The sequence below is a fragment of the Phacochoerus africanus genome, chromosome 2 (assembly GCF_016906955.1).
Source record: "Phacochoerus africanus isolate WHEZ1 chromosome 2, ROS_Pafr_v1, whole genome shotgun sequence".
Lineage (NCBI taxonomy): Eukaryota > Metazoa > Chordata > Mammalia > Artiodactyla > Suidae > Phacochoerus > Phacochoerus africanus.
The window spans coordinates 277,161,523-277,184,089 of NC_062545.1; positions in this window are offsets into that span (position 1 = coordinate 277,161,523).

Genomic DNA, 22,567 nt, shown 5'->3' on the forward strand with positions numbered 1-22,567 from the left:
GTGGCTGCTCGGCGGGTGGGTTAGACCCCCAGAAACACATCAAAAACAAAACAAGGAGTTCCCGTCGTGGCACAGTGGTTAACGAATCCGACTAGGAACCATGAGGTTGCAGGTTCGATCCCTGGCCTCGCTCAGTGGGTTAAGGATCCGGCGTTGCCGTGAGCTGCGGTGTAGGTTGCAGACACAGCTCAGATCCCGTGTTGCTGTGGCTCTGGCGTAGGCTGGCAGCTACAGCTCCAATTCGACCCCTAGCCTGGGAACCTCCATATGCAAAAAAAAAAAAAAAGACCAAAAAAAAACCAAGTTTTCCTCTTCTCACTGAACCTGCTAACTGCAGGGTTGACTTTCCTTGTGTGGGGCGAGGGACCCATTTCAACCCCCTGGGGTCACTGGGTTTATTTCAGGTGGAGCAGGAGCTCTGCCACCCAAAATGCATAAGTCTTTATAATATGAAAGTGACTCTGCTGAGCCCAGAGCCCCTCACCCACCCAGGACAGGCATTCTGTGCCCAGCTTACAGGTGAGGCAACTCTGGGAGGTGAGGTGACCCTGGGTCACAGAGAGCTGAGACGACACAGCCTGGGGTCCCGGGAAACACAGTTTGTGGGGGAGGCCAAATTTTGTCCCTTTCCTGGGAGCCCCAAACTTCTTACACGCCCTGCGGACAAGACTCTGGCTGGGCAGGAAAAGGCCCTTTTTGGTCCACAAAGTCGGAGGAAGCTGGAGAAGGGCAGTTTGGACCTTGGAACCATCACACTGGTGGCATCCCTCAAGAAGCCCTGGATGGTACCTGGTTTACAGACTTCTGCCTTAGTCACCTCCAAAGCCGCGCCCCCTCCTGCCACCTGGGTCTCATCCTCTTGGCCATCCTGGGCCCTCTGGCCATGCCCGTGACCTCATCTCGCTCCTCCTGAGGCCAAAACAGAGCCTCGCCACCTGGCCGTGACCTTGCAGGCCTTGGATAGAGGGCACACAGAGGCCACCCCCAACCAGCCGGGCCATCAGGGCTGCCAACCAAATGCCCAGAACCCTGATCACTCTCCTCTGGCCTCTGACTGCCCCAAGGAGGCCCTCCCAGGAATCTGGCAGGACCCTGCCCCCGCCCCCCGCCCAGACCCTGGCTCTGACAGAAGGACCCAGACCCTGAGTTCTCCCTTCCCTGTGCCCACTGGTCAAGCTTGCCCACTTGTGCATAGCCCAGCTAGCTCAGTGGAGCCGCCTTTCCTGAGGCTGGAGAAACCTCTGCAAAGCAGAATCTGTGAAAGAAATGCGACAGACACTCACACTGGAGCAACTCAGCCCCTGAGTTAACCACCCGTCAAGCCTGGTGCAGGCACCCCACCCTAGGGCTTCTTGGGAAGCAAGGCAGCAACTGCCCCCGCCACGGCCAGCCCCGTCCTCTCCCTTCCCAGCCCTTTGTAGCTTCAACAGGACTGCCGCTGGGCCTCCGTGAACTTCTCCCTGCGCCTTAATCTCCGCAGCTGGGGTTTCCTCATCTGTCAAAAGAGGATAAAAATAGGACGCGGTCCTGCAGCTGTGGGAGGGGGGAGGCGCCTGCTGGCGGGGCCTCTGGCCCCTCTCGATGGGGGCTCATCTCTCTGCATTGGCCTCTTACCACTGGGCTGTTCATTGGCTGTCCTCACCCCCGAGGGTGGCAGCCCCCTGAGAGCAGGGTTTGCGAGCCCCAGCGCCTGCGACAGAGCTGGCACAGATATGTGCTGAGTGAAAAAACTTTGTTCTGCACATCGGTCCCACTTTCCAGCCTCCGTCTGCAAACCTCAGTGCAGCCAGACCTCGACCAGCAAAGTGGCTGCCCCGCTCACCCCCACACGAGCCCTGCAGACCTTAAAGCCATGGCCTTAAATCTTGCACTTGGCCTTAAACCCTTGCTCAGGCCAGACCAAGGCCCAGGGTCTGGGCTGCCTCCTGCGCCTCCCTGCAATCTCCACCCCCGCAACCCCCACGCACATGCGCCCCCCACCACCACCCATGGAGGCACAGAGCAGGTATGTTATTGCTTTATACTTAATACACAAGTCTCTTCAGAGTTTAATTATCGGGAATCCTTCCGCAAGCGATTGATCAGCACTCAGAACAACTGAAAAGAAATAACAGGAATTTCTGTCTCCAACAAGCAAAAGCTGCGCCAAAGAGAGTTCTGCCGGGGCCGGCGAGCAGGAGGTCATTTGACCTTTTCCTGTGAGCCAGACTCTGTGTCCAGAGCTGTCCAGGAGCTCCTGTTGCGGCTCAGCGGTAACAAACCTGGCTAGTATCCATGAGACACGGGTTCAATCTCCAGCCTCGCTCAGTGGGTTAAGGATCCAGTGGGGTTGTGAGCTGTGGTGTAGGTCACAGACGCGGACTCGGATCCCATGTTGCTGTGGCTGTGGTGGAGGATGGCAGCTGCAATTCTGATTCGACCCCTGGCCTGGGAACGTCCATGTGCCACAGGTGCAGCCCTTAAAAAGACAAAGGAGCAAGACAGGGTGGCAGCTGCAACAGACTATCACCAGTAAGTACAATATGCAGTGTGCCCAGAGCACTCGGTGCTATGCAGAAAAATCAAGCCAGGAAGGGAGCTGGGTTCGTGTGCTCATGGCAGCTGCCTTGTAAACTAGGATTGTGGGTGACTTTAGTTTATTTTTCTTCTTCATCCTTTTCACCCTGTGGCAAACAGGTATTGCTATGTAATGAAAACCGAGGTTCATTTGAGAATGCCATTATTGTGATAGAGTGGAGAGAAGGCTGGCTTCAGTCCCTGGGTCTCCTGGAGCCCTTGCTCAAAGTTGAGGTGCCCTTGGCGTTTCTGGGGCCTCTGATGGCTTAGACGATGGCTTTGCACCCATGGGGAAGCTTTGCCGCATTGATGTCCTATGCTGCCATGGCCCTGGCTGTGTCTGACCCCCGTACCCTCTGCCTATGACAAGAATAGGTGTGTTTAAAATGACTGGGGAAAAAAAAAAAAAAAAAAGTAGTTCCTATGATGGCTCAGCGATTAATGAACCTGACTCGCATCCATGAGCGTGTGGGTTCGATCCCTGGCCTTGCTCAGTGGGTTAAGGATCTGGCCTTGCTGTGAGCTGTGGTGTACACGGACGCAGACGTGGCCCGGATCCCGCGTTGCTGTGGCTCTGGCGTAGGCTGGCGGCTACAGCTCCGGTTAGACCCGTAGCCTGGGAACCTCCATATACCTCAGGTGTGGACCTAAAAAGACAAAAAGCCCGAAAATAAATAAATAAGTAAATAAATTAATTAAGATGTTAATTGTAATCCCCAGGACAATCAATAAGAGAATTACTGAAACATATTGTAAAAGAGAAGAAAGTGGTACAGTAGCAATTATCCACCTAACACAAAAGAAGTAGTGGAAGAACTGGGCACAGAAGAAGTATACGACATTAAAAAAATTGCAGAATGACAGAGGTGTTTCAGCTTGGCCCTAAAAAGACAAAAGAAAATCATATACAAACGTTTATAGGGGTACAATTCCTAATAGCCCCAAAGTGAAAACAACCCAACTGTCCATCAAGTAATGAACGATAAATCGAATATGTGTCGTCCACACGGTGGAGTAGTATTCAGCCAGGAAAAGGAATGACGTGCCGATACAGCCTATGACATCGATGAACACTGAAGCGATTGTGCTGAGTGAACAAGGCTGGAAACAAAGGATCCCCTATTGTATGATTTCGTCCATGTGAAGTATCCATAGGAGGCAATTCTGTTGAGACAGGAAGCAGATGAGGGGTTGCCATGGGCCGGCGGGAGGGAGCATGGGGCGTGACTGGTGACAGTATGGGGCTTTTTGGGCGGAAAGGCCTGCTGGCATTATGTAGTGGTGGTGTGGCCCCACACAATGAGTGTCACTTTCAAGTGATTAAAATGGTGAATTTTACCTCAATCATAGGAATATTTAAAAGCTACTGACTGACCCTTTTTTTCTTTTTAGGGTCACCCCTGTAGCATAAGGAAGTTCCCAGGCTAGGGGTTCAATCAGAGCTGTAGCCACTGGCCTACACCAGAGCCACAGCAACACGGGATCCGAGCCGCATCTGCGACCTACTCCACAGCTCACGGCAACACCGGCTCCTTAACCCACTGAGCAAGGTCAGGGATCGAACTGCATCTTCATGGATACTAGTCTGGTTCTTAACCTGCCGAGCCGCAACGGACATTCCAAACTCTTTTTTTTTTTTTTGGCCACACCCACAGCTTGTGGCGGTTCTAACCACCACAGTGACAAGGCAGATCCTTAACCTGCTGTGCCAAGAGAGAGCGCTCCAGGGCTGACTGTCACTTTGATGGCTGGGTGACAGGGAGAATGCAGAAAGAGAGAGGATGGCTCCACCCTTGGGAGACGCTTCTGGTCTGGAGCATAGTTCTTCAAGAAATGGGGCCGCTGGAGAGGGTGGTTTTGGGGGAGGAGGAGAAGGAAGCAGGGGGCTGGAGGGACGTTAAATAAAAGAGACAACAGCCAGTGGAAAGGAACCGGATGCCCGTATCAGGAAAGGCGGTGGGACAGAGCGGGGCTCCCAGCGGCAGTGATGGAGATGCTGGGTGAGGGACCGGGGACACAGCTGTCAGCCCCAGTTCCCTGGCGCGCTCCCGGGCCAGGTGAGGGGAAGGCCTATGCAGATGAACAGGGGAGCCCTGGGCACACGGGCCTCGCTCAGAAACCCGCGGAAATGCGCACTCTAGTGAGAGGGCATGGGACCAGGAGGACCGAGGGTGCTGCAAGGGTATGCGCAGCTTGTGGGTAAACGAAGCTGAGCACGGCTGTCCGCAGGGTAGACAGTGGGTTGACCTCGAGTGCCCGTGCTCCCCCTTCCTCGGATAGCAACCCCTCCACGTGTGCTGGGTGCGAGGCCTCCCCCAAGAAGACTGCATTTCTCAGCATCCCTGGCAGCAGGGAGAGGCTTGGAGGGCGCCCCTTCTGGAACCACCCACATTCTCTCCTCCTTCTAGGGCTGGGGCCCTGCCCGGGTGGAGGGGGGGGGGAAGACACGTGGTGCCACCCTGGACGTGCCTAGAAGCCCCCACCCAGCCAGCCCAGTCACTTCCTCCGGACAGTGTGTGTCCACGGGAGTGAATTAAAGCCCAGTGCTGTTTACGCCGCGCTGCCTCGGGCTTCTGTCTCTGGAGGCTGCTGTCCGCCCACCTCGTCTAACAGAGGGTTGGGGGCGAGGGGACGCGGGTGAGAGCAGAGCCTCCACATGCGTCCCCTCCGTACTCGGGAGGATGGGACAGAGCCACGTCGTCTTCAAGGAAGCATGGCTTCGGAATGTCATGGGTGTCCGCTAAAACAGGAGCCACAGGTTGGGTGGCTCCCAAGCCACGCGAAGGACACGGGAGCGCGGGCGGCTCTCCAGCGCATGCGCACACACACCTCGCGCCGCCTGCCAAGGTAGGAACTCAGGGAGGGTTCCCAGCCGTCTTCCCCAGACAGCCGACATCGGACGGTGGCTGCTGAGAAGTCTTTCGATTTGGCATCACACGGGTCCTGTGTTTGAACTTCCTTGCCCCGGTCCTGTGACCGGCACCTGGCAGCTAAGCCCCTCTGAGGCTTGGTGTCCTCACCCGGGAGGCAGGGGTGATACTAGAACTGACATCGCAGAGGTTGGGGGGGATAAGTTATTACAGGTGCCTGCGTATGGAGACGGAGCGGCCTGGCAGGAGGCCCGCTCGGCTCTGAGAGGCCAGCTCAGCAGAGAGCAGCTGACGCCTGGGAGGTGGCAGGTAAAGGCCAGACCCATGGGCCCAATTGGGGTCCCCTGTCCCCCAAATGCCCCATTAGGAGCTCACATCCCCCTCACTTCCCACCAGCCCACATCGAGGTGGCCACCAAGCCCTGTGGGCTCTGCCTCCTAAATATCAACCCTGATGTCAGCTCTCTCTCTCTTCCTTACGACCCCACAGCCTCTGGCTCCCGCAGAGCAACTGTGAGAACACCTCGTTGCTACAGACAGCTCGGCAAAGCTGTGCCATGTCCCCAGCCTGGCCTGCAGATCCCACGTGCTCCAGCCCACCAAGCCCTGGGCACGCTGGCTACTTCCAGGCTCTCTGGCTCACCAAGCTCCTTCCGGCCACAGGGCCTTTGCATAAGCTGTTCGCTCTGCTTGGTACACCCCTCCTCTCCGCTGCCTCACTTTCCCAGGCTCCTGCTGTTGACCATCCCCACGTCCCTTGGGCTCTCGGGGCCCCCTCCTCAGGAAGTCTGCCTGACCTGACCACTCTTTGTAGCTCTCACACGCATGGCTGCAAGGCCTGGCGCAGGACTCGCCTCCATATGGGGTACAACTCTCTGGCTGTGTGTTGCTCCCAGGGGCGGTGGCACTGAGGCTGCTTTAGTCCAGCTGCATATCCCTGGTGCTCGGCACAGGTGAGCGCTCAGCCTTTGGGTGTGAGGGCTGGGCAGGCTTGGCACGGGACCCTTGCCAGACAAGCCAAGGGGAGATGCTGGGAGCAAGTGAAGTCACCGAGGGGACCCTCACGGGTGGCTGCTTTAATTGGAATTGCTGGAGTTGCTCTGTGGTGCAGCAGGTTAAGGATCCAGTGTTGTCGCTGCTGCAGCTCAGGTGGACGCTGGGGTGTGTTCCATCCCAGGCCGGGGAACTTCCATGTGCCACGGGTGTGGCAAAAAAAAAAAAAAAAAAAGCAATAACTCCCTATTTTAGAAAGAAGACTCTTTTTTTTTTTTTGGCTTTTTAGGGCCGCACTCACGGCATGTGGAGGTTCCCAGGCTAGGGGTCGAATCGGAGCTGGAGCTGCCGGCCTGCACTGCAACCACAGCAATGAGGGATCTGCGCTGCGTCTGCGACCTACACCACAGCTCACGGCAGTGCCAGGTCCTTAACCCATGGAGCAAGGCCAGGGATCGAACCCACAACCTCATGGTTCCTAGTCGGATTCGTTAACTACTGAGCCACGATGGGAACTCCAGATGGTGCCTTTTCTTAAGTAGAAAAATGAATTGCTATTCAAGTCCATTGCTACTCTCCCCTTCCTCCGTCCACTCCAGGGTCCGCCTTTAGGAGGGATAGGGGTGGGGGCAATGCCCAGTGGAACCTTCTTTGAAATAAGCAGGGCAGGAGTTGTCTTCCTAACAGCCTTGGGACAGGCTCTAAGAGACGGAGAAGGCCGGCTGCCCGCCTCTAGTTTCCAGCGCCTCCACAGTGAGCCGAGCCCCCAGGTATCCTCCTGGCCAGACGAGAGTCAAACCTCCATTCTTTTTAAAAATGCACTCTTAGTGTTGGCGTGGTTTTCCCTTTACAGGAAAGGTGCGGGTGGCACAGAGAGTCCTGAGTTCCCCTTCCTTCCTACCTCACATCCTGCATCTGATGCAACGGACAAGGTGCCCTTGGCATAGACCACATCTGGGGTTCACTGGCAGGTCCGCTAGCCCCGCCCTCTGTTCAGCATCCCAGGCGCCTCTTGGACCGGAGCTGTCAGCCTCCTCCCACCTGTGCCAGTTTCCCAGTCTTTTCTGGTTTCTCATGCCCAGGACAGTTTGGAGAGGCCCTGGGAGGTGTTTTATACGATGATGTCCCCCATCTGGGGGTGTCTGCTGTTTTCTCATGATGAGTCTCGGCTTATAGGCTTTGGAGAGACCACGGGGCGGAGAGCCTGTCTCATCCCATCCCCTCCCTGGGGTCCAGGCTGTCCATCGCTGCCTGAGGCCAGTTTTCTGAAGTGAGTCTCAAGCCGTTTCCATCCTGAGCGGCCCTGGGCTAAGCCCCACCTCCTGGGGGGGGAGGGGCAATAAATTTGGACTGCTTTGTCCCTCCTCCTGTTTATTCAGTCGTTTCCTTTTATCAGTGTGGACCTATGCACATCTTTCTTATGCTGCGGGTCATAATCCGATACTCTGCCTATTTGCTCAAGTCGCTCCACCTCTGGCCTTTGGCGCCTCCTCCAGGACCCCCCCCCATCTGTGCCCCTGTGACACACACCCATCCTATTGTTTTCCAAGAAACTTCCAAACTTTCTGGTGCTACAAGAGGCTCCAGGCTTGTATCAAAACACACACCCACTCTCCAGGGGATTCACTTCATCTTTGGCAGGTTTTATTAAGCGCCTGCTGTCCATAGCTGCCGTAAAGGCCTCAGAAAGAAAGTCAGTGTCCTCTAAGGTGTCTCTCCATCCTTCTGCTCAGCAAAGAGCAGCTCATGGACCTGCTGCTCTGTCTCCAGGGTTGCACACAGCTCGGAGGATTCTGGAGAACCCGATGAATGCAGCAGTAGCTGTAATTGGGGGCGTGATGAGTCTGGGTAGGAGGAAGTCGCGGGAACATCTGGAGCCCCTGGAGCAGATGGCGACAGGGCATCTCTGACTGTCTGGAGCGAGTCACCATCTCCATCCTCTTGGCAACCACGTGGCTGGCGACAATGTCCCGAGTACCTTTCCCGAACTTTCATGCTGCACGGGGCTCCTTGGACAGGGAGGTGAAAGGAACGTGCACACAGATCTCTCTGAGTGGCCCAAGTGCCGGATGGCAAAGCTGGTGGGCATCACCGTGGTGACGAGCCTCCTGCCCTGGAAGCCCTCAGCTGAGGGCACGCAGGTCTCTGCTGGTACCTGAGTGGGGAGTGGGGGGCTGGCCAGCGGGGCCACATGCAAGGCGGGTGCTACCGCAGGTGGCCTGGCCTCAGTACCTGGATGCCAACACACCTGCAGAATCTGGGATCAGCACAGGATAAGATGCTGACTCCCTGGGAATGAATGGGAGGCTGGGAGGTTCGGCAGCTTCATGTGGGTGGGGAGTGCTGCCTCCATCTTCACCATGCCAAGGAGAACGGAGGGAAGAGGGGAAAATGCATGCACTTTTTATTAATAGTTGGGGAAACTGAGATGGGGGGCGGCAGGAAGGAGATGTGATGGCCTGGCTTGGTCGACAGTTGAGTTTGTGCAAATAGCAAGAGCCTAATCCACAAAAGCACAGACGTGGTGGGCTGAGGTGAGGGTGCTGGGCTGTCTCTCGCCTGCCCCTGGGGTCCTGCTTTCCTTCCCATGGCTCTGTTACCCATCACCAATAATTGTTTCCACTCATGGAAACTTTGGGACCGAAGGGCTGAACCTGAGGCAGTGGTTCTGTCCCTTCTCTTTTGACAAGGTGGGCCCAGAGTGGGGGGAGGGTGCCTTCGGACCCTCTGGCATCCCAGGGGCAAAACCCACATTTGTCTTCTTGCTCATGGTGTGTCCCTAGCACCTGGCACAGGGCTGGGCACAGAGAAAAGTACTCAATTGATAGATACGTCTTTCGTTTTGTTTGTTTGTTTGTTTGTTTAGGGCCACACCCAGGGCATAGGGAGGTTTCCAGGCTAAGGGTCAAATCAGTGCTGCAGCTGCTGGCCTACACCTCAGGCACAGCAATGCAGGATCTGAGCCTCACCTGCATCTTACACCGCAGCTCATGGCAAGGCTGGATCCTTAACGCACTGAGCAAGGTCAGGAATCGAACCTGTGTCCTCATGGATACTAGTCAGATTTGTTCCCTCTGACTCATGATGGGAACTCCAGATAGATACTGCTTGAATGCATGAATATACTGCAGCCGGGATCTCCATCTTGGGGAGAAGACTCTGGAACGTGCTAGAACTGGCATTCCCTGGAACAGGAGAACCCCTGAGCATCAGCAGGATGTTCTGACCTTGGTCATCTTCTTCTCCTTGGGAACTCCTCATGGTTTCTACCCGCCCTGATGAGCAGCCGAGTGAGCAAGAGCAGTGGGGACATCTTGGGTCCACAGCCAAGGGTCTCTGGGCTGAGATCCCAGCTCAGCACCATACCTCTCTGCCTGCAGTTTTCCCCTCTGTCAAGCAGAGCTAATACTTTGTTTGTGGATGGAATGAGATCATGAGGAAGAAAGATTGACAATGGAGCCTGGCCAATCGGAAGAACTTCCGTAAAGGCTATTTGTTTTATGACCATAGCTGGTGCTGTGATGTCTCACCTGGACTGTGGGTTGGCCTCCTGATGGCCTTTCTTGTATTCTGTTCATCCATCCATCCATCTATCCAACACTGCTTGACTGCAACATGCAGGCACTGGGATTTTGGTAGGTCCTAAGCCTACTTCTACATTTATCTTTCTAAAGCAGACTCAAGGTATGCTATCTCCTAGTTCAAGATGAACCAGCCATGCTTTTAGAGGGCTGCTTGATGGTACTTATCAAATGTAAATGGCTTATGCTTCTGGGACGATGGAGCCAAGACACACTTCTCTCTATTCCATCTTTTAAATACAACTTAGAACCCTACACATTATATACAAAACATAAGAAGAGTCTGAAAAGGGAGAGAAGACATCTGAGGGTCTCAGGACCCAAGGAATGCCATGGTGGTAAGCTGCTGGGCTTCACTTTCGACTCTTATAGTTGAAGAGCCAGCAACTTCGAAACAAGCTATTGTCGCAGATGCAAAAACCCAAAAAAGCCTGGTTTACAGAGCCAAAGGACAATAAAGGGGGCAGCTGGGCAAGACAGAAGCTTTTAGACACTAATGACTCCTCTATAGCCCAACACCACAGAAAACACTCTGATACCCCCTGGCCGAGGCCAGCAAGAGCTGAAGTGGAAAGTGATTCCACCCTCTCCAGGTTGTACTGGGACACCGAATTCTATATATCCTTCCTACACTGCTGCAGCAGTGTTGTAGAAGGAAAATTAGGGAGCTAGGAATTTCATACCTGCCAGGTGGGAACATCCCTGCAGCTGCCACAGTGTCCCTGGAGGCCACATGAGGGGGAAGTAATGAAGCATTCCTATCCCTTCCAGCCAGGAAGACATCAGTGAAGGCCTTCTGAGGAGCTGGAACTCCTCCCCTGCCGGCACTCACAAAAACAACTCCCTAAGGCTGGATTGCTACCCTACCTGACAGCAACAAGAGGAGGCAGTGCTCCTTACTCCGTTCTCTTGCTGGAGCAGTGTCAGAGGAAGCCAGCTAAGATAGACTCAAGTAAGATTCAGAGCTTCATCACAAACACCTAAAATGCCCAGCTTCGATTTAAAAGTCACTGGTCATACCTAGAGCCAGGAAGATCTCAAATTAAATGAAAAAAGACAACAGCCACGCTGAAATGACAGAGATCATTAGAATTATTTGAAAAATATTTTAAATCAGCTAACATAAAAAGGCTTTAACAGAAGTTCCCGTCGTGGCACAGTGGTTAACGAATCCGACTAGGAACCATGAGGTTGCGGGTTCGATCCCTGCCCTTGCTCAGTGGGTTAACGATCCAGCATTGCTGCCGTGAGCTGTGGTGTAGGTTGCAGACATGGCTCGGATTCCGCGTTGCTGTGGCTCTGGCGTAGGCCGGTGGCTACAGCTCCGATTAGACCCCTAGCCTGGGAACCTCCATATGCCGTGGGAGCGGCCCAAGAAATAGCAAAAAGACAAAAAAAAAAAAAAAGGCTTTAACAAGCAATTGTGAAAATATTCAAAATAAACCAACAAAAGTCACAGTAAAGAAAGAGAATACAGGAGTTCCCATTGTGGCTCAGCAGTAACGAACCCAACTAGTATCCATGAGGATGCACATTTGATCCCTGGCCTCACTCAGTGGGTTAAGGATCAGGCTAGGATCTGGCATTGCTGTGGCTGTGGTGTAGGCTGCCAGCTGTGGCTCCAACTCAACCCCTAGCCTGGGCACTTCTATATGCCATAAGTGCAGCCATAAAAAGAAAAAAGAAAGAAAAGAAGAAAGAGAATACATAAAGAACCAAGTGAAATTTCAGAATTAAAATAGAATTGAAAAATAAAATAACTGAAAACAAAAAACTTAATGGATGGGCACAGCATCAATATAGAGGAGAGAAGAAAGAAGAATTAACAGGAAGAGAGAAGACTAGAAACTACCCATTCTGGGAGTTCCTACTGTGGCTCAGTAGGTTAAGGGCCTGACTAGTATCCATGAGGATGAGGGTTTGATCCTTGGTCTTGCTCAGTGGGTTAATTATCTGTCTTTGCCACAAGCTGTGGTATAAGTTGCAGATGTGGCTCTGATCTGATGTGGCTATGGCTTTGGTATACACTGGCAGCTGCAGTTCTGATTTGACCCCTAGCCTGAGTACTTCCATATACTGCAGATATGGCCCTAAAAAGAAAAAAAAAAAAAAAAAAAGAAAGGAAGGAAAGGAGGAAGGAAGGGAGGAAGGAAGAAATGACCCACTCTGAACAACCAAGAGAAAATAAACTGAAGGAAAAAAAAAAAGGAGCAGAACCTCAGGGGCCTGTGACACTCTAACAAAAGATCTAACATTCATTACCATGGAGTCATGGGAGGGGAAGTAGAAAAAGGGCAGAGCTAAAAAAGCACTCAAAGAAAAAAATGGCTGAAAACTCCCCAAATCTGGAAAAAGACAAAAACCTACCCAGACATTCAAGAAGCTGAATGAGCCTTAAATAGATTAAACTTTAAAAAATCCACAGCAAGACACATCATAGTAAAAGAGCCAAATATTAAAGACCAAGAAAAAAGCTTAAGAGCAACAGAAAAGAGACAAAATGTCAAAAAAATATTGAGGAGTTCCCGTCGTGGTGCAGTGGTTAACGAATCCGACTAGGAACCATGAGGTTGCGGGTTTGGTCCCTGCCCTTGCTCAGTGGGTTAACGATCTAGCATTGCTGCCGTGAGCTGTGGTGTAGGGTGCAGACGCGGCTCGGATCTTGCGTTGCTGTGGCTCTGGCATAGGCCGGCGGCTACAGCTCCAATTCGACCCCTAGCCTGGGAACCTCCATATGCCACAAGAGCGGCCCAAGAAATGGCAAAAAAAAAAAAAAGACCAAATTAAAAAAAATATATATTGAAAGAAAATGGAATGACAGCAGATTTCTCACTGGAGAGTATGGAGGCCAGAAGGGAGTGGAATAACACTTTAAAATGAAAGAGCTGTCGAGCCAGCAAAAAAGAGCTTTTGAGAAGGATAAAGACATTCTCAAAGGAAGGATAACTAAAAGGATCCATGACCAGCAGACCTGCTTTAAGAGAAGTTCTCAGGTAGGAGGGAAATGAAGCAAGAGGGAAATTTGGAATGTCAAGAATGAAGACAGAGCAGTTGGAATTGTAAATATCTAAGAAAATAGACTTTTTTTTCTCCTTTTAAGTTTTTAAAAATAGATATGATGGTTTAAAGAAAAATCATGACATTGTATAGCAGGATGTTCAGAGTATTTGGTTCTAATACCTACGGCAACTTCAACACAAAAGCAAGAGGGTAGAGGGATCAAGAGACTGAGGATTCCACATTCTCCTTGAAGTGGTGGAGTAGTGACATGACGTAGACTGTGAAATAAACTTAGAAACATACTTATTTTAATCCCTAGGTAATCCACTAAAAACTATATACACAAAGCATATAGGTAAACCCTCCAATGACAAATTAAAGTGGAACACTACAAGTACTCAAATAATGTTTTTATTTATTTTCTCTTTTGTCTTTTAAGGGCCACACCCTGGCATGTGGAGGTTCCCAGGCTGGGGGTCGAATCAGAGCTACCACTGCCAGCCTGCACCACAGTCACAGCAACGCCAGATCCAAGCCGTGTCTGTGACCTACACCACAGCTCACAGCAATACTGGATCCTTAACCCACTGAGGGAGGCCAGGGATCAAACCTGAAACCTCATGGTTCCTGGTTGGATTTGTTTCTGCTGAACCATGATGGGAACTCCTCAAATAATGTTTTTAAAAGCATGGGAAGAGAAACAGAGGAAGAAATAATAGGCGTTCCTGCTGTGGCACAATGGGATTGGCGGCATCTCTGCAGCACCAGGATGCAGGTTTGATCCCTGGCCTGGCACAGGGGGTAAAGGATCTGCTGTAGGCCGCCACTGTGGCTCAGATGTGATCCCTGCCCCAAAACGCCACAGGGTGGGGGGAAAAGAAGAAAAGAAAAGAAAAGAAAAAGAGACACAACGAAGTGGTAGGCCCAAATCCATATATATCAATAATTACATTAAAGGAATAGCTTTTCTATAGTCAGCAGTAATGTATTGGATACTCAAAACCCTGTCAGGAAGGCCGGTGTCATGTTAAGTGGTCTTCACACAATAAAAGCAAAGAAAACATAAATGGCCTGAACACACCAAAAAAAGAAAAAGAGAAAGAAGATAAATTGTCAAAATGGATTAAAATCCATGACCGAACCTAGGCTTCTATAACTTACATCAAATACGATATAGGTGGACTTTAAAAAATCAAAGGATAGAAAACTGTACACTATGCAAACACTAATCAAGGAAGCTGGAGTGGCTAAATTAAAATCGGACAAAGTAGAATGAAAATGGGATAAAGAGGAATTTTACAAAACGATTTAAGTGCCTAATTCACAACGAGGACATGAGCCTCCTAAAGGTCTATGTACCTTATAACAAATCTTCAAAGTATTTGATGCAAAAAATAATAAAACTGTAAGGAAAAGGGATCCAACGATGATTATCTTTGTAGATGTCAACATTCCTGTCTCAGGATTGATAGAAAAAATTGATGAGAAATAAGAAATTGAAAAAACTTCAGAGGAAGTTCCCATCATGTTGCAGTGGTTAACGAATCCAACTAGGAACCATGAGGTCGTGGGTTCGATCCCTGGCCTTGCTCCATGGGTTAAGGATCCAGCATTGCCGTGAGCTGTGGTGTAGGTCACAGACGTGGCTCAGATCTGGCGTCGATGTGCCTGTGGTGTGGGCCAGCAGCTGTAGCTCCCATTAGACCCCTAGCCTGGGCACCTCCATGTGCCTCGGGTATGGCCCTCAAAAGACGAAAAACAAAATAAAATAAAGTAAAATAAAATAAAATAAAATAAAATGAAAAAGAAAGAAAGAAAAACCTTCAATTGACTTGACCCAACTGGCATTCATAGAACATTTCACTCAACAGTTGAGTACACGTTTTTCTAAATTGTCTACAGAATATTTTCAGTATAGATTATATCCAGGGTCATTAAACTAAACCCTGAATCGGTTTTAAAACTTGAAATTATACACAGTATGTCATCTGACTGTAGCTGAATTAAATTAGTACTATCTCACATACACACACATATAAGAGAATCTCCAAACAGGAAATTAAACAACACACTTCTAAATCATCGAAAAGGAAGTCTCAATGGAACTGAGAGCTTATTTTAGATGTAACTAAAATGAAACTATATCACAATTCGTGGAATGCAGCTAAAGCATAGCTTGGTAGGAGCACCTTTACAGCATTAAGTGCTTATGATAAAGCAGAAGAGTCGTTTCAGGTAAATATGTAAACTTCCTCCTTAAACTAGAAAAGGAGGAGTAAAATAAGCCCAAAGCAAAAGCAGGAGGAAGAAAATAACAATAATAACAGCAGAAGTCAATAAAATGGGAAACAAAAGCCATGGGGAACCAATGAAACCAAGAGCTGGCTCTTTGAAGAGATCACTCTAATTAATAAAACTACAGCTAGACGGACAAAAGAGAGAGGAAACGCCACTTAGCAATATGAGGAATTCAGGAGGAGATACCACGACAGACTCCCCCCACCTCCACCCGACAGGGGTGATGAGAGAAAGAATGCCACGAAGTCCTCTGCACGCAAACGCAGGACCTCGATGCAAGAAATCAACCAGTGTGACCCAGTGTGTTAACAGACTAAAGAAGAAAAATCCGATGATTGTACCAGTGGTGGCAGGAGAAGCGTTTGGCAGAATCTCCGTATTGGGAGTTCCCTGGTGTCGAGTGGTTTGGATTTGGGACTTCCACTGTTGTGGCCTGTGTTGAATCTGTGACCTGAGAACTGAGATCCAACATCAAGCTGCTGCACACCACTGTCAAAAAAAAAAAATCAGTATCAATTCATGACAAAACCCTTGAAAACCAGAAATGGAAAGAAGCTTCCTTAACCTTAAGGGCATCTGCAAAAACCTATAGTCAATTTCTTGCTGAATGCTTTCCCCCTAAGATCAGGAAAAAGGCAAGATAGTCCCCTCTCAGTTTCCAACATGACACTGGAAGTTTCTTGCCATAATGCCTAAAAAACAAAACAAAACAAACAAACAAAAAAGGGCATGTTTTCAAAGATGAACTTTTGGTTTCATTGATTTTTTTATTGTTTTTTTCTATTCTCTATTTTATTTACATCTGTTCTAGTCTGTTATTTTATTCCTTCTTTTAGAATTGGGTTGAGCTTGCTCTTCTTTTTCTAGTTCCTTAAGGGGTAAAGTTAGATTGTTGATTTGAAGTCCTATTTTTAAATGTAAGTCTTTATAGCTATAAATTTTCTCCCCAGTGCTGCATTCACTTCATCCATTAAGTTTGGCATGCAATGTTTTTGTTTCTCTTTGTCTCAAGATATTTTCTAACTTCCCTTGTAACTTCTTCTTTGACCATTGATTGTTAAATAGCGGGCTATTTAAATTCCACATGCTTAAAAATGTGCCCATATTCCTTCTGCTATTGATTTCTGGTTTCATTCCATTGTGTTGGGAAAAGACACTGTATGTTTTAATCTTTTACTTTTTGTTTGTTTGTTTGTTTGTTTTTAGGGCCACACCTGGGGCATATGGACGTTCCCTGGCTCAGGGTCCAGTTGGGGCTACAGCTGCCGGCCTACACCACGGCCACAGCAACGCCAGATCTTTAACCCATTGAGTAAAGCCAGGGATCGAACCCACAACGTCATGGTTCCTAGTCGGATTTGTTCCCACTGAGCCAGGATGATCTTTTAATCTTTTAAAGCTTGTTTTGTGCCCTAATGTACAGTCTATCTTGGAGAACATTCCATAAGCACTTGAGAAAATGTATCTTCTGCAGTTGTTGAGTGGAGTGTTTTGTATGTATCACATTCAATTGGTTTATAGATTGTTTTATGTATTTTAGAGCACCGATGTTTGGGGCATATATGTTTATAATTGTTATATCTTGGTGAATCAATCTTTTTATCGGTATGTAATATCTGTCTCATTCGTTTTTTGTTTGTTTGTTTTTGTTTTTTTTTTGCTATTTCTTTGGGCCACTCCCGCGGCATATGGAGGTTCCCAGGCTAGGGGTTGAATCGGAGCTGTAGCCACCGGCCTATGCCAGAGCCACAGCAACGCGGGATCCGGGCCGCGTCTGCAACCTACACCACAGCTCACGGCAACACCGGATCGTTAACCCACTGAGCAAGGGCAGGGACCGAACCCGCTACCTCATGGTTCCTAGTTGGATTCGTTAACCACTGCGCCACGACGGGAACTCCGGGAACTCCTCTTTTAACAGTTTTTAACTTAAAGTCTATTTTGTCTGATATTAGTGCAACCACCCCTGCTCTCTTTTGGCTGCTATTTACATGAACTGTCTCTTTCCATCCTTTCGCTTTCAACCTAAGTGTGTATTTCGATCTAAAGTAAATCTCTTTCAACTGATTTTTGACAAAAATGCCCCTGCAGTTCAATAGGAAAATGGTAGTTTTTTCAACAAATGGTATTGGAAGACTCGCTTATATTATATCATATTCCATAGAAATAGGCCTATACTTTATACCTAATACAAAATTTAGTTCAGTCTGGATCACCAATCTACATAAAATTATAACTCTTGTAGAAGAAAATATTTGTGACCGTGGACCAGGCAGTGTTGTGAGAGATGACATGACAAACACAACTCATAAAAGGAAAAAAATCGGTAAATTGGACTTCCTCAAAATAAAAATAAAACCTTTATTTTGTGAAAGGCACTGCTAAGAGAATGAAGACAAATCCGGACTGGGTGAAAATATTTGTTAATTACATATCCTACAAAGGAAGGTATCTATAATACAGAAGCGAGTCTCCGTACTCAAAAAGAAAACAACCCAAATTTAAAAAAAAATAGCAAAACATTTAAACAGCCACGTCACCAAAGAAGAGAGCGCTGAAAAAGAAGCACTTACGCCTCAATGAGATGCCCAGAAGAACGGAGAGCAGGGACTCGGAGGGAACGGAGAGCATGGGACTCGGAGGGAACGGAGAGCATGGAGCAGGGAACATGCAGGGAACATGCGCTCCATGTTCATAGCAGCATTTTTTAGTTTAATTTTTTAAGTTTTATTTTTTTGTCTTTTTAGGGCTGCACCTGCAGCATATGGAGGTTCCCAGGCTAGGGGCTGAATCAGAGCCACAGCCGCCAGCTTACACCACAGCCACCGCCACGCCAGATCCAAGTCGAGTCTGTGACCTACACCACAGCTCACGGCAACACCGGATCCTTAACCCACTGAGCAAGGCCAGTGATTGAACCTGCGTCCTTGTGGATGCTCATCAGATTCATTTCTGCTGAGCCACGGCGGGAACTCCCCATAGCATCATTTTTCACAAGAGCCAAAGGACAGAAACAACCCGGTTCTCTGTTAATAGATGCTTGGATTTTTAAAGATGTGGCCAAGACGTGCGGTGGGATTTCTTCATCCATAAAAAGGAATGAAGTCCGGACACTTGGTACAAAATGGATGAACCTTGAGGACACTCTGCGAACAACCCCGACTCAAAAGGACACACGTGGTTTGATTCTGAGGATATGAGGCACCTGGAACGGGCAAGTGCAGCGAGACAGGAAGCGTAAGTGAGAGGATCAGAGCTGGGTTGGGGGTAGTGGGAATGGGACGTTTTTGTTTAGTGGGTGCAGAATTTATGTTTAGGGTGACACAAAAGTTCTGGAAACGGAGAGTCGGCGATGTTGGCACGACAGCGTGCCAAAGGTACTTCATGCCACTTTGTGATTCAGTTGACCCCCCAACTCCAGCCCGGGCACTTCCACGTGCTCCTTCCCATCCTTCCGCATTCCTTCTCCCTGACAGGGTGCCTCCCCGGAGCCCGGGCCCTGCGGATTCCCACGTCCTCCCCACACAGAGCTTCTTCATAGCACGTGCGCTGTCCTGTGCACGCTCGAGTCTCCCTTCTCGATGTGCCCTGGCCGGCCGTCCATGGCCTGGCCTCCCAGCTACCTCGTTCCTCTGGAGGCTGCAGAAGGTTCCAGCGTCCAGCATCCCCTGCCAGATTCACCTCTCCCCGAAGGACGGACATTTGTCTCCAATTGTTTGGTCATTAACCATGTTGCCGGGAGAGCATCCTCGGACAGCCTCCCACTTTCTGCAGCTGTTTCTGGGCGAGAAAGTCCCAGGAGAATCTTTTCGGTTCTACATGGCACTGAGGTCCAGCTTTCCTCCACAGTTTAGGGGCCATTGTTTCTAGAGTTTATTTATTTATCTTTTTAGGGTTGCACCCACAGCATATAGAGGTTCCCAGGCTAGGGGTCGACTCGGAGCTGCAGCTGCCAGCCTACACCACAGCAACTCCAGACCCCAGGAGCATCTGGGACCTATGCCACAGCTCACGGCAATGCCAGATCCTGAACCCACTGAGCGAGGCCAGAGATCGGACCTGCATCCTCATGGGTACGAGGCAGGTCCATTACTGCTGCGCCACCTTGGGAACTCCTGCTCCTAGAATTTAAATGGCCTTCCCTCTCCTCAGAGTCTCTGTTCTTCGCTTCTTTGGTTCCAGACAACTTGAACACAAATCCACGTCTGGGATTAGAACCAGCCAGAACCACCACACCCCACTTCCTCTGCCCCGGACAGAACCAGGCAGCTCCAGTTTGGGGCCTGCTCCCCCTTCCCAAAGCCAGCCCCCTGCAGGGAGCTCCGGGTCCCCTCTGTCTGTGGGCTAGAGGCTCGGGTGATGGGGCTGGGCTTGACGGGGCAGCCCTCCCAGCCTCCCGTTCCATCCCCCAAGGTTGAACTCACACCGGAAGACAGCTGGGAGCTGGCCCAGGCTGCTGGCCAGCCTCAGAGAAGCCTTGTCCACGGTCCCTGAGCCCGTGAGGCCCTTAGCTGTTTGCAGGGGGATTTAAAGACCCTGGAGGAGGACCGAGCCAAGTGGGGAGGCAGACAGAGTGGCCGAGGCTCCTTGGGGGAGCCAGGGATGGAGGGAGCCAGCCTGCAGCTGGCAGAGGCCGCGCCTGGGCACAGATTTTGGCCCCTGGCGTTTCCCCTGTGTCAGCTTTTCTATTTTAGGCTGGTAACCCGTCAGGGAATTCTCAGCAGCGTGGGAAACCCAGAAAGGCAGGCCCTGGGTCTGGCCGGCTGCTGCGTGCCTTTCCCTGGCCCCGAGGTCCCCTCCAGCACCCGGGTGAGGGGCGCACCCCACACCCGCACTGCCATTTGCCTACGTGAAGGTCACTTCTCCCCCTGTAGAGGACACTCCCATCACGTGACCCAGTTGGGCTCCTGGATCTAACCCCCCAGAAACAAAGTGCAAACTGGAAACCTGGAAGTGACCCAAGTGTGCGACCCAGGGCTCACGGGGGCCGTGGGAAGGTTATGGACAAGCCGAGACAGGCGGCCGCTCGGAGGCTGCTGCGGGGCTGACTCCGGCTCAGTGGAAACAGCATCTGCTTGCGGGAAAGGGCCAGGCGGCTGGGAGTGGGGGTCTGTGGCGGACTCTGGGGGTCGGGAGCAGAGGACAGGCCCCTTCGCTTTGCCCATGGGACTTGCTGAACCTGTTTTCCTCCTCTGTGAAAACCCACATGGCTGACAACCACGTTTGGGGTTTGGGGGGACTGTGTACACAGGCCTGAGGCCAGTGAAGTGGGCACACAGTAGGCGCTCAGGAAGAACAGCTGCGGTGGATTTTAGAACAGGGACCGATGCCAGGAGTCTGACATGACGGGGATGCACAGGTGGAGTACTGGCAGCCACAGTTATGTTCCTTAAAAGCGAGCCCCCCCCAGCCCCTGTTGCACAGCCCACACCCATACCCCCCACCCCAACCCGGGGGGCGGGGGAGGGGGAAAACCCTAAAGCCTTTGGAAAAAAAAAAAGCCCTGGCACTGGGACCTCTGATCCCCATCTCCGCTTGTCGCGGAGCTGTTTCTTCTTCCCGTGCTGGGACCCCCCCCCTACCCAGGGGAGCTCCCCCAAGCCGAGGCGTGGAGGTGAGGCCCAGACCGGAACAGGTGGGGCCGGGCTTTGGAAGTGGGAGCCACATTCCAGGGATTCCTGCCGGGCGAGCCGGCTCCGCCCACCTGGCTCCCAGCCAGGCAGTGGGGAGGGCTGGGAGGGAGGAGGCTCAGGGCAGAGGGGTTTCTTGGTGGGGACTTTGAAATGGCTTAGGTTTAAGTCCAACAGGACGTGAAAGCGAACCTTCCGAGATGCGATTCTTTGGAGGGTCTCAATGAAGCACCTACTGTGTGCGCCTCCCCCGAGCAGGCACCTGCACCCCGAAGGGCCGGCCCAGCTCCGGGAGCACACAGTAGGGATGGAGCTGGAGGTCAGTTCGGGCGACTGCCTGGCTTCTCTGGGATTGAGGGGCTGCCAGCGACGAGGGCTTTCGGTTCTAAAACAGGACAGTGCCAGGCGAACTGGCTGGGCAGTCTCCCAGGGGAGGTGACGCAGGGGTGGGAGGGAGTAGGGAACCAGGGGCCGGGGTCCACGCTGGGCGAAGGCCGTGGAGGAGGGAACTCGACAGCAGAAGAAACCTCAACATCAGTGTCAAGAGCTTCCTGTTTCTTCTGCCGCTTCAACTGGGAAACCGAGGCCAGGGGATGAGGAGAAGGATGATGACACAGTCAGAAGTGGCTTTCTGGATGGCAGAGCTGCAGGCCTGCTGGGCCCCGGGGGATCGTGGGGACACCCGTCTGTCCTGATGGGCCATGGGCAGGTGTGGGGGAAGGGGGAGCAGAGTCCCCCCATCCAGCTGCCTGGCGTAGCTACCAGGGGAAAAGGAGTTTGAACACAAAACCCACTGACCTTGGCTGGCAGGAGCCTTGGGGTCTCCGGGCAGTGTCAGCAGCCCCCTGGAGCGGGGGTGGGGGTGGGGGGGCGTGGGCATCCAGCTGGGAAGTCTTGTGTGCAGCGCCTGGAGACCTTAGGATCTGGGCGTCTTCCGACCCTCTCTCAACTGCCTGGCAATCCAAAACCCTGGGCTTGGCCATTAAAAAGCCGGTGTTCCCCACCCAGCTTGCTCGCTGCCTGCCCTGCAGAGCGTCAGAGCTTTGCCCCCCACGTCGTCTGTTCCTCTGTCACCTCCCGGCAAGCCCTGATCGAGTTCTGTCCCTGATGCAATATTTATCACTAAGTGACAAAATACGCTTTTTCAAAAGCTTTGAGTCCTATCAGAAGGTGGTGTTCTTGGAGTTGCCATCATGGCTCAGCGGTTAACAAACCCAACTAATATCCATGAGGATGCGGGTTCGATCCCTGGCCTTGCTCAGTGGGTTAAGGATCCTGCCTCGCCATGAGGTGTGGTGTCAGTCAAAGACATGGCTTGGATTCCATGTTGCTGTAGCTGTGGTGTAGGCTGGCAGCTGCAGCTCCGATTCGCCCCCTAGCCTGGGAACCTCCATATGTCGCGGGTGCGGCCCTAAAAAGGCAGAAATTTTAGAAAAATTTTAAAAAAGGTGATGCTCTTAATTTCAGCTCTGCCACTTCCACAGGCCCTCCGATTGACAAAGGTTGCTGTCTTGCCTTTCATCCATCCGTCTGTGCATCCAGGCATCCGCCCCCGTCCACGGGTGCATCCATCCGTCCTATAAGACCATCAAGGGTGTATTACGTAGTCTGGTGGTTGGGAGTGCAGCCTCTGTCTTTGC